Below are 10348 nucleotides of genomic sequence, written 5' to 3'. Positions count from 1 at the left end.
ACAATTGAAATTACATCAGTGTCCCCTAGAAGTCAAACTATGAAATACTTCATAGTCTGTAAACTAGGCGGGCAGAGAGACTTGTGTCATTCCCGAAGAGAGGTTGGCCCAGTTGGGCAGGGCCTAGTGTAATGGCTCTGTTCTCCACTAGGTGGTGCTGAATAGCTTACTGGGGTAGATTGTTGTGGCACTTATAGGTGTATAAGCACCGTGCGCGGGAGGGGTGAAAATGGCATTACCCAGCTACCCACTGTTTATTATCATAACTCTTTTCTCCCTGACCAGCAGTCACTCACCGTTCTTTGTTTCTGGCTTCCATCCACTCCTGGCTTTTATAGTCCATGACCAAGCCATCAGGTTGCCAGGCGGCACCTCCCTCATGAATTTTATCTTAGATGTGGCTGTGTTCCCAACCCCTCACTTCTCTTTATTTTTTATTTTTTATGTTTTTTATTTATTTTTGAGAGACAGAGACCATGTGAGCAGGGGAGGGTCAGAAAGAGAGGGAGACACAGAATCCAAAGCAGGCTCCAGGCTCTGAGCTAGTTGTCAGCACAGAGCCCAACGTGGGGCTTGAATCCACAAACCATGAGATCATGACCTGAGCCGAAGTCGGATGCTCAACTGACTGAGCCACCCAGGTGCCCCCCCACCCCAGCCCCTTACTTCTGAGGGACCATGGCTTTGACCCGTTCTGACCCTCTGGAGGAGAGTCTCATCAGCCAACAGTGGGTGCCTGCCTGCTGGCCCCCAGGAACATTAACAGGCTTGTGCTGCTGCTGATGCCCAGAGACTGTGGCTGGGTGCCAGCCCACCCCAGAAAAAGTTCACACAATTGTGTAGCAGTGTTTCAGGGATTATGGTTAATCATAACACACATCTGGCACCAGGCTTCACCCTTAATGTCCTTGTTCTAGCACCAGTGAATGTGGTTGTTCTCCAGGGTCCATTGGGACCTTTCCTATGGGGTGGCCACACAGTCTCTACCAAATGTCCTCTCAGCAGGAACTGCCTCTCCCCATGTGGTCCATGGATCCCTTGGACCTCACTCTCTGCTGCTGGGGATTCGCCCTTCCCACCAGAGCACCACCAGGTATCAAGCTGCAGAATTTCAGACTCTGTGCTCCCTCTGCTTATAAAGTATTAATAGAATTTAAACCCTCTCTTTTCTCCTTTCTCCCTCTTTTGTTCACTCCCTGCAGTTGTTTCCAGTTTTTCACTTCCTCTCCAGATACTTTTGGGGTGGGGTGCTTTTCCAATACTCTCCCCTTGTCTCCCTCCTCTCTCTCTAAGCAAAAGCAGGTCCCTGGCCTCCGTGGCTTCTCTCTCCCCCAGTTCACCTGCGCCATGTACCTGCTGAGTTCTATGGTTCAGATTATGCAGATTGTTAATCCTCAAATCCATTTTGTAGGTGTACAGGATGGTTTAGTGTTGATCTGGCTATATTTCATGGATGAGAGATGCAAAAAAAAAAAAAAAAACAAAACAAAACCCAAAAGACTTCCATGCTGTTCCACCATCTTGGTTCTTCTCCAGTGTTAAAGTTTTATCATGAGGGATACCTGGGTGGTGCAGTCGGTTGAGTGTCAGACTTCAGCTCAGGTCATGATTTCATGTTTCATGGGTCTGAGCCCTGCATTGGGCTCTGTGCTGACAGGGTGGAGCCTGGGATCTGTTTTGGATTTTGTGTCTCCCTTCTCTCTCTGCCTCTCCCCCCTGTCAAAAATAAACATTACAAAAATTTTATCATGAGATTGCAGCAATCTGATCACAGGTTCAGGCTCTACTACTAATTTTGGCTTTCTGGCTATTTCTATCATATCTGTGGTTACTTCTTCCACGGAAGTCTTGAATCCTTCAAGGTCAAGCATGAGGGTTGGAATCAGATATTTTCAAAGTCCTCTTCATATTGATATTTTGATCTCTTCCTGTGAATCACAAAAGTGCTTAATGACATCTAGAATTGTGAATTCTTTCTAGAAGGTTGTTCAGATAAAGGAACCACTATCTATGGGAGCTTAACCTTACAAAATTCTTTTGTTCTTGCTTTCTTTCTTTGCCTCAGAAAGTGACATTTATTGAAAGAAAAAAAGAAAAAAATGACAAGATATTTATCCCTTGGTTCCTTTCCCTCCCCTCTCCTGCTCCTCTTCAGCCCCCCATGGACTGAACCCTCAGTAGGGCAGGACCAGTGCCTTAGATGAATTCAGGAACATTGAGGGACATCTCCTCAATGGAGGTGTTGTAGACTGTTTGCCTGTCTTGAAGAGTTCTCTTGTCTGTCACTCTGTTAATAGCCACACCCTTTTGGCCAAATTGGCCACCAGAACTGATTCTGTCAACATAATTTTACCTGTTTGTGGGAAGATCATACTTAATGACTAAAGAAACTTGCTGCACATCAGTGCCTCAGGCCAGCAAATCAGTAGTAATCAGTACTCTGCTATAGCCAGAGTGAACTCCCTCATGATAACCCCTCATTCCTTTTGATCCAAATCTCTGTGCATGGCAGACATGGTGGAGTCTTGGGTGTACATCTTTTCAATGTGTCAAACCTTTCTTTGAGTGTTGATGAGTATGACTGCCTGCATGATGGTCAGGGTTTCATACAAGTCACACAGTGTGTCCAGCTTCCACTTCTCTCCTTCCACATTGATGTAGAATCAATGGATATCCTTTGGGGTCAACTCCTCCGTCTTGAACAGATCTGACTGGAGTCCCTCATGAACTTTCTTGGTCACCTCAAGCATGTTGGAAGGCATTGTAGCTGACAGCAAAACCACCTGGGTGTTGCTGTTGAGCTTTTAGAATATGTCATAGATTTGGTCCTTGAATCTGCAGCTTAAAATTTCATCAGCTTATCCAGTACAAACTACTTGATGTATTTAGGAGAAAGGTGTTTCTGGTTAAGCATATCAAGCACATGCCCTAGGGTACCCATGATGATATGGGGATTTTTTATCTGCAGCCTCTGCACTTTAGAATGTAAATTAGTTCCCTCAATGCAGGCATGGCAGGAGTCACCCATGTAATATCCTAATGTCATGGAAACATTCTGTATCTGCTGAACTAACTCTCTAGTGGGTGCCAGGACCAAAGCCTCTGTAGCCTTTAGATCCAATTCCATCTGTTTCAGAATCAATATGGTAAAAGTGGCTTTTTTCCTAGTCCCAGATTGGGCTTGAGCAATTGTATCATAACCCTGATACAAGGAAGAATTGTTGCTGGATGCCAGAAGGCTTCTCAAAAACATAGGTGTAATTGCTGGTGGGAATGCAGACTGGTGCAGCCACTCTGGAAAACAGTATGAGGGTCCTCAAAAAATTAAAAATAGACCAGCAATTGTACTACTAGGTATTTATCCAAGGGATACAGGTATGCTGTTTTGAAGGGGCACATGCACCCCAAAATTTATAGCAGCACTATCAATAGTAGCCAAAGTATGCAAAGAACCCAAATGTCCATCGATGGATGAATGGATAAAGAAGATGTGGTGTATATAAACAATGGAGTATTACTTGGCAATCAAAAAGAAGGAAATCTTGGTGTTTGCAACTACATGGATGGAACTAGAGAGTATTCTGCTAAGTGAAATTAGAGAAAGACAAATATATGACTTCACTCATGAGAACTTTAAGATACAGAGCAGATAAACATAAGGGAAGGGAAGCAAAAATAATATAAAAACAGGGAGGGTGGGGCGCCTGGGTAGCTCAGTTGGTTAAGTGTCTGACTACGGCTTAGGCCATGATCTCACAGTTTGTGGGTTTGAGCCCTGTGTCAGGCTCTGTGCTGACAGCTAGCTCAGAGCCTGGAGCCTGTCTTTAGATTGTGTATCTCCCTCTCTCTCTGACCCTCCCCTGCTCATGCTGTGTGTCTCTCTCTCTCTCTCTCAAAAAGAAATAAAAACTTTTAAAAAGTAAAAAAAAAAACAGGGAGGGGGACAAAAAATGGGAGACTTGGATATGGAGAGCAAATGGAGGGTTACTGAAGGGGTTGTAGGTGGGGGGATGGGCTAAATGTATAAGGGGCACTAAGGAATCTACTCCTAAAATCACTGTTTCACTAATATGCTAACTAACTTGGATGTAAACTTAAAAATAAATAAATTGGAAGAAAAAAAAATCGTAGGCATAGATGCCACAGAGAAGGGACTCACAGAGCTTCATGTTATCAGAGCTGTCAGCAGTCTTCTTTCAGTTACTCTCGATGACACCTTTGGGCTCTATCCCATCAGGCCACTGTCTTTGGATCAGACCTTGCAGACATGATCCTTAGAAACTAGACAAAATATATTTAAATAATAATACAATTGAAATTACTCCATGAACCATGGAATGAAATGGATGTTGTCTTAGCAGGCATGAAAACAATATTAATCTTGCTGGATATCTCTATCAGAGCTTTTGGGTGATCAGCTGCACTGTCAATGAGAATATTTTGAAACGAATCTTTTTTTCCTGAGGGTTAGGTCTTAACCGTGGCCTTCAAATATTCAGTAAACCATGTTGTAAACAGATGTGCTGTCTTATTGGCTTTACAATTCCATTTATAGAGCACAGGCAGAGTAGATTAAGCATAATTCTTAAGGGCCCTAGAATTTTCAGAATGGTGAGCATTGGCATTCACCTTAGTCATCAGCTGCATTTAATGAAACTTAAGCCAGACACTGACTTCTCTTTAGCTTTCTAGTGAAAGTCTTAGGTAGCATTTTCTTCCAATATAAGGCTGCTTTTTCTACATAGAAAACCTGTTGTTTAGTGTAGCCACTTTCAATAAATATATTAGCTAGATTTTCTAGATAACTTGCTGCAGCTTCTATGTCAATACCTGCTCCTTCATCTTGTACTTTTATATTAGGAAGATGGATGTCTCCTTTCCTTTAACCTCATAAACCAACCTCTGCTAGCTTTAAACTTTTCTTCTGCAGCATCCTCATCCCTCCCAGTCTTTGTAGAATTGGATTAGTTTTTGGGCTTACAGGAAAGTTGTGGCTGATTTGATCTTTTATTTAGCATATGTCATCCATATCAGTAATAAGACTGTTTTGCTTTCTTACCATTTGTGGGTTCACTGGAGTAGCACTTTCAATTTCCTTCAAAAACATTTCCTTTGCATTCACAATTTGGTTAAGTGTTTGGTGGTGCACGAGGCCTAGTTTTTGGCCTATTGTATATATTTTATATACATATGTAATATATATATTTACATATGCATATATAATATATATACATATATAAATATAATTATTTCTAGCTCCAGATTTAAAGTGAGAGACATGTGACTTTTCCTTTCAGTTGAGTTCTTAGAGGCCATTGTAGGGCTGTTAATTGGCCTGATTTCAATATTTTTGTGTCTTGGAATAGGAAGATCTGAGGAGAGGGAGAGAGATGGGAATGGCTGGTTGGTAGGGCAGTCAGAAGACACACAATATTTGCTGGAGGAGTTAAGATGGCAGAGCAGTAGGAAGACCCTAAATTTGCCTTGTCCTTTGAACACAACTAGATAAATGTCAAATTATTATTTTATTTTTTTAAATTTTTGACAGAGTGTGAGTGGGAGAGGGGCAGAGAGAGAGAGAGAGAGAGAGAGAGAGAGAGAGAGAGAGAGAGAGAGAGAGATACAGAATCCGAAGCAGGCTCCAGGCTCTGAGCTGTCAGCACAGAGCCCAATGCGGGGCTCAAACCCACTAACTGTGAGATCATGACCTGAGCTGAGGTTCGATGCTTAACTGACTGAGCTACCCAGGTGCCCCAGTATCAAATTATTATGAACACCCAAGAAATCCATCTGAGGGCTGAGAGAACAAAGCTGCACACTTCTCAGTAGAAAAACAACTACCTCATTGAGGTGGGAGCTGTAGAGAGTTGATTTGGGGGGCACTGTGGAGGGGAGGGAGTCCTGATGATGGGAAGAGTAGTGAGTGAGCAGGGAAGAATGAAAAAAGAGTGAAGTCATGTGCAGGAGATTTTACAAGAAAACTCTTCCCTAAAAACCATTGACTGGGAAGAGAAGAGGAGCTAAGCACTGCAAGCTTTTATAAGTGGCAGAGCACAAAGTGAGCCATCACCAGGGTCTCTCCTGGTAGTGGTCTGGTGGGGAAGGAGGGCAGAAACCCAGGAGTAGGTAGCATGGTCGGAGGATCCCCTGGGTTACATGGGGAGAAATAGTTCCCCTTCTTGGAGTAGATTTAGAAGAAGTGGCATGGCTTCTTGGTACAAAAGACCCTACCGATGACTTTGAGCTGCCCCATTGACCAGCAAAGGAATAGAGTCTCCAGCTAAGGGCAGAAAGCCTTGGTGCTGGCTTTCTGCTGCACTTTACCATAAACTCTTAGCTGCTGTGCACTTGTGTGACCATTTTCTGGGACAAACCAGCACTGGTCCACGATGCAGCAAGACCCTCCAAAGGAGGTCAGTACAAAATGTGTCATGGGGGTCTCTGAAGTTTCGAATTTTGAAACCCAGCTACACATGAGGTAAAACATGGGATGCTGCAGACAGACTACTTGGACACACACCGTGTGAAGGCAGGGATCTGACAGGAGCTGGGGATACAGGAAGGTTGATTGTTTGCTATTTTGTGAGGGCCTCCTGAGAAGTGGCAGGTGGAAGCTCCTGTCTGGAGATGAGAGAGAGGGGCAGCTTTGTTTTCTCTCCTATTCATCAGCACTGACCCATGTCAGTGAGCAAAATAGTGCCAACAAATGGAGGCTGAAGCTGCTTACACCAAGCCCCATGCCCCTGCACCGTGCAGGTGCATCTCCACTAGGACAAGACCTTTTGGGAATCAGCGCAGCAGGCCCCATTGCCAGAAGACCAGTACAAATCCCTGGCATGTGCCAAGTCTGCTGATCATTCAGTGCTGCAAAAGTTCAGTAGGGGAAACAGGATCTAGTGTCCCTTGTTTTTCTTTTTTTTTAAATGTTGATTTATTCTCAAGAGAGAGAGGGTGTGAGTGGGGGAGGGTCTGAGACAGGGAGACCCAAAATCTGAAACAGGCTCCAGGCTCCAAGCTGTCAGCACAGCCATGATGGCTTGTACTCATGGACTGGACTGCAAGACCGTGATCTGAGCTGAAGTCAGATACTTAACTGACTGAACCACCAAGGCGCCCCTGGTTTGTTTTTTTTATAAATGGGACACAAGAAAAGTATTTTTAAAATGTATTATTATTGTTATTATTATTTATTTGATCTAGCTTGTTTTCATAAGCAGACCCAAATAAAACGAAGATCTAATTTTTTCTTTAACAAGCAAAACCAAAAAACTAGCTTCCCTTTTAATTTTATTTGTTTGGTATTTTTTTGCTTCTCTTCTTAATATAGCCATTGCTTTCAAGAGCAGGAATACAACAGGCTTTACTAACAACAACAACAAAAAAAACCAGTGACCTTGTAATTTGACGAGATGGAGGAATTCTCCTCAAAAGAAGAATGGGAGGAAGTAATGGCTAGGGATTTAGTCAATGTAGAGATAAGTAAGATTCCTGAACTAGAACTGAAAACAACAATTATAAGGATACTAAGTGGACTTAGGAAAGCATAGAAGACACTAGACAATCTCTTACTGCAGTGATAAAAGAAATAAAACTGGTCAGGCTGAAGTTAAAAATGCTGTAACCAAAATTCAAACTAGAATGGATGCCATGACAACGAGGAAGGATGAAGCAGAGAATGACTCAATGATATGGAAGATAGAATTATAGAAAATAATGAAGCTGAAAAGAAGAGGGAAGCAAAGGTGTTGGGTCATGAATGTAGTCTTAGGGAATTCACTGACTCCTTAAAGTGTAATAACATTTGTATCATAGGAGTCCCAGAAGATGAAGAGAGAGAAAAGGGGACAGAAGGTTATTTGAGCAAATTATAGCTGAAAACTTCACTAATCTGGGGAAGAACACAGATACAAAATTCCAAGAAGCACAGAGAACTCCCATTAAATTTAATAAAAGCCAGCTGTCACCAAGACATATCATAGTGAAATTCACAAAATACACAGACAAGGAAGGGATTCCAAAAGTGCAAGGGAAAAAAAAGCCCTTTACCTTGCAAGGGAAGAGAGCTTAGGTTCTCAAGAGATCTGTCACAGAAAATTGGCAGGCCAGGACTGGCAGGATATATTCAGCATGCTGAATGGGAAAAATATGTATCCAAGAATACTTTACCCAGCTAGACTGTCATTTAGAATAGAAGGAGAGATAAAGAGTTTACCAGACAAACAAAAACTAAGAGTTCATCATGACCAATAAACCATCATTGTAGGAAATATATTTTTAAATGTTTGTTTATTTTCTTTGAGGGGGGAGGGGCAGAGAGAAGGGGTGACAGAATCCCAAGCAGCCTCCATGCTGCCAGAACAGAGCTTGATGGGCCCGAACGCACAAACTGTGAGATCATGACCTGAGCTGCAACCAAGAGTTGGACGATTAACCGATTGAGCCACCCAGGTGCCTCTATTAAAGGGGATTCTTTGGGGACAAAAAGACCAAAAGCAGCAGACTAGAAAGAGAACATACCAGAAATGCCAACTTCATAGGTAATATAATGACGCTAAATTCATGTCTGTCTGGAATAACTCTGAATGTAAATGGACTAAATGGCTCTAATCAAAAGACGTAAGATATCAGAATGGATTTTAAAAAACCCATAAGATCCATGTATATGCTCCCTACAAGAAACTAATTGTAGAACTAAGGCACCTGCAGATAGAAAGTGAGGGCTGGCCATACATAGACAAACTAGATTTTATTTTATTTTATTTTATTTTGTTTTTTAAAATAGTTTATTGTCAAATTGGTTTCCATATAACACCCAGTGCTCTTTCCCACAAGTGCCCTCCTCCATTACCACCATCCTCTTCTCGTTTCCCCCTTCCCTTTCAGCCCTTGGTTCGTTTTCAGTATACAGTAGTCTCTCAATTTTGTGTCCCTCTCTCCCCAACTCTCTTTCCCCCTTCCCCTCCCCATGGTCCTCTTGTTAGGTTTCTCCTGTTAGACCTATGTGTGCAAACATATGGTATCTGTCCTTCTCCGCCTGACTTATTTTGCTTAGCATGACACCCTTGAGGTCCATCCACTTTGCTACAAATGGCCAGATTTCAGTCTTTCTTGTTGCCATGTAGTACTCCATTGTATATACACCACATCTTCTTGATCCATTCATCAGGTGATGGACATTTAGGCTCTTTCCGTGATTTGGCTATTGTTGAAAGTGCTGCTATGAACATTGGGGTACATGTGCTCCTATGCATCAGTGCTTCTTTATCTCTTGAATAAATCCCTAGCAGTGCTATTGCTGGGTCATAGGGGAGTTCTAGCGATAGTTTTTTGAGGAACCTCCATACTGTTTTCCAGAGCAGCTACACCAGTCTACATTCCCAACAGTGTAAGAGGGTGCCTGTTTCTCCACATCCTCGCCAGCATCTATAGTCTCTTGATTTGTTCATTTTAGCCACTCTGACTGGTGTGAGGTGGTATCTCAGTGTGGTTTTGATTTGTATTTCCCTGATGATGAGTGATGCTGAGCATCATTTCATGTGCCTGTTGGCCATCTGGATGTCCTCTTTGGAGAAGTGTCTGTTCATGTCTTCTGCCCATTTCTTCACTGGGTTATTCATTTTTTGGGTGTGGAGTTTGGGGAGTTCCTCGTAGATTTAGGATAGTAGCCCTTTATCTGATATGTCATTTGCAACTATCTTTTCCCATTCCATCAGTTGCCTATTGGTTTTCTTGATTGTTTCCTTTGCAGTGCAGAAGCTTTTTATCTTGATGAGGTCCCAATAGTTGATTTTTGCTTTCATTTCCCCTGCCTTTGGGGATGTGTTGAGTAGGACATTGCTGTGGTTGAGGTCAAGGAGGCTGCTTCCTACTTTCTCCTCTAGGGTTTTGATGGTTTTCTGTCTCACATTCAAGTCCTTCAGCCATTGTGAGTTTATTTTTGTGTATGGTGTAAGAAAGTGGTCTAGTTTCATTCTTCTGCATGTTGCTGTCCAGTTCTCCCAGCACCACCTGCTAAAGAGGCAGTCTTTTTTCCATTGGATACTCTTTCCTGCTTTGTCAAAAATTAATTGGCCGTAAATTTGAGGGCCCAGTTCTGGGTTCTCTATTCTATTCCCTTGGTCTGTGTGTCTGTTTTTGTGCCAATACCATACTGTCTTGATGATGACAGCTTTGTAGTAGAGGCTAAAGTCTGGGATTGTGATGCCTCCCATTTTGGTTTTCTTCTTCAATATTACTTTGGCTATTCAGGGTCTTTTGTGGTTCCATACGAATTTGAGGATAACTTGTTCTAGCTTTGAGAAGAACGCTGGTGCAATTTTGATGGGGATTGCATTGAATGTGTAGATTG

The 10348-nt window shown here is 42.6% G+C and overlaps 1 pseudogene; it reads right to left on the bottom strand.

The window, feature by feature from the left end:
* Window positions 1-2196: 2196 nt before the first annotated feature.
* The window catches only part of LOC115274436, a 12564-nt pseudogene continuing 4412 nt past the window's right edge, over window positions 2197-10348 (bottom strand).

This window comes from Suricata suricatta, chromosome 12, assembly GCF_006229205.1.
Source record: "Suricata suricatta isolate VVHF042 chromosome 12, meerkat_22Aug2017_6uvM2_HiC, whole genome shotgun sequence".
Lineage (NCBI taxonomy): Eukaryota > Metazoa > Chordata > Mammalia > Carnivora > Herpestidae > Suricata > Suricata suricatta.
This window is presented reverse-complemented; position numbering and strand designations above follow the sequence as displayed.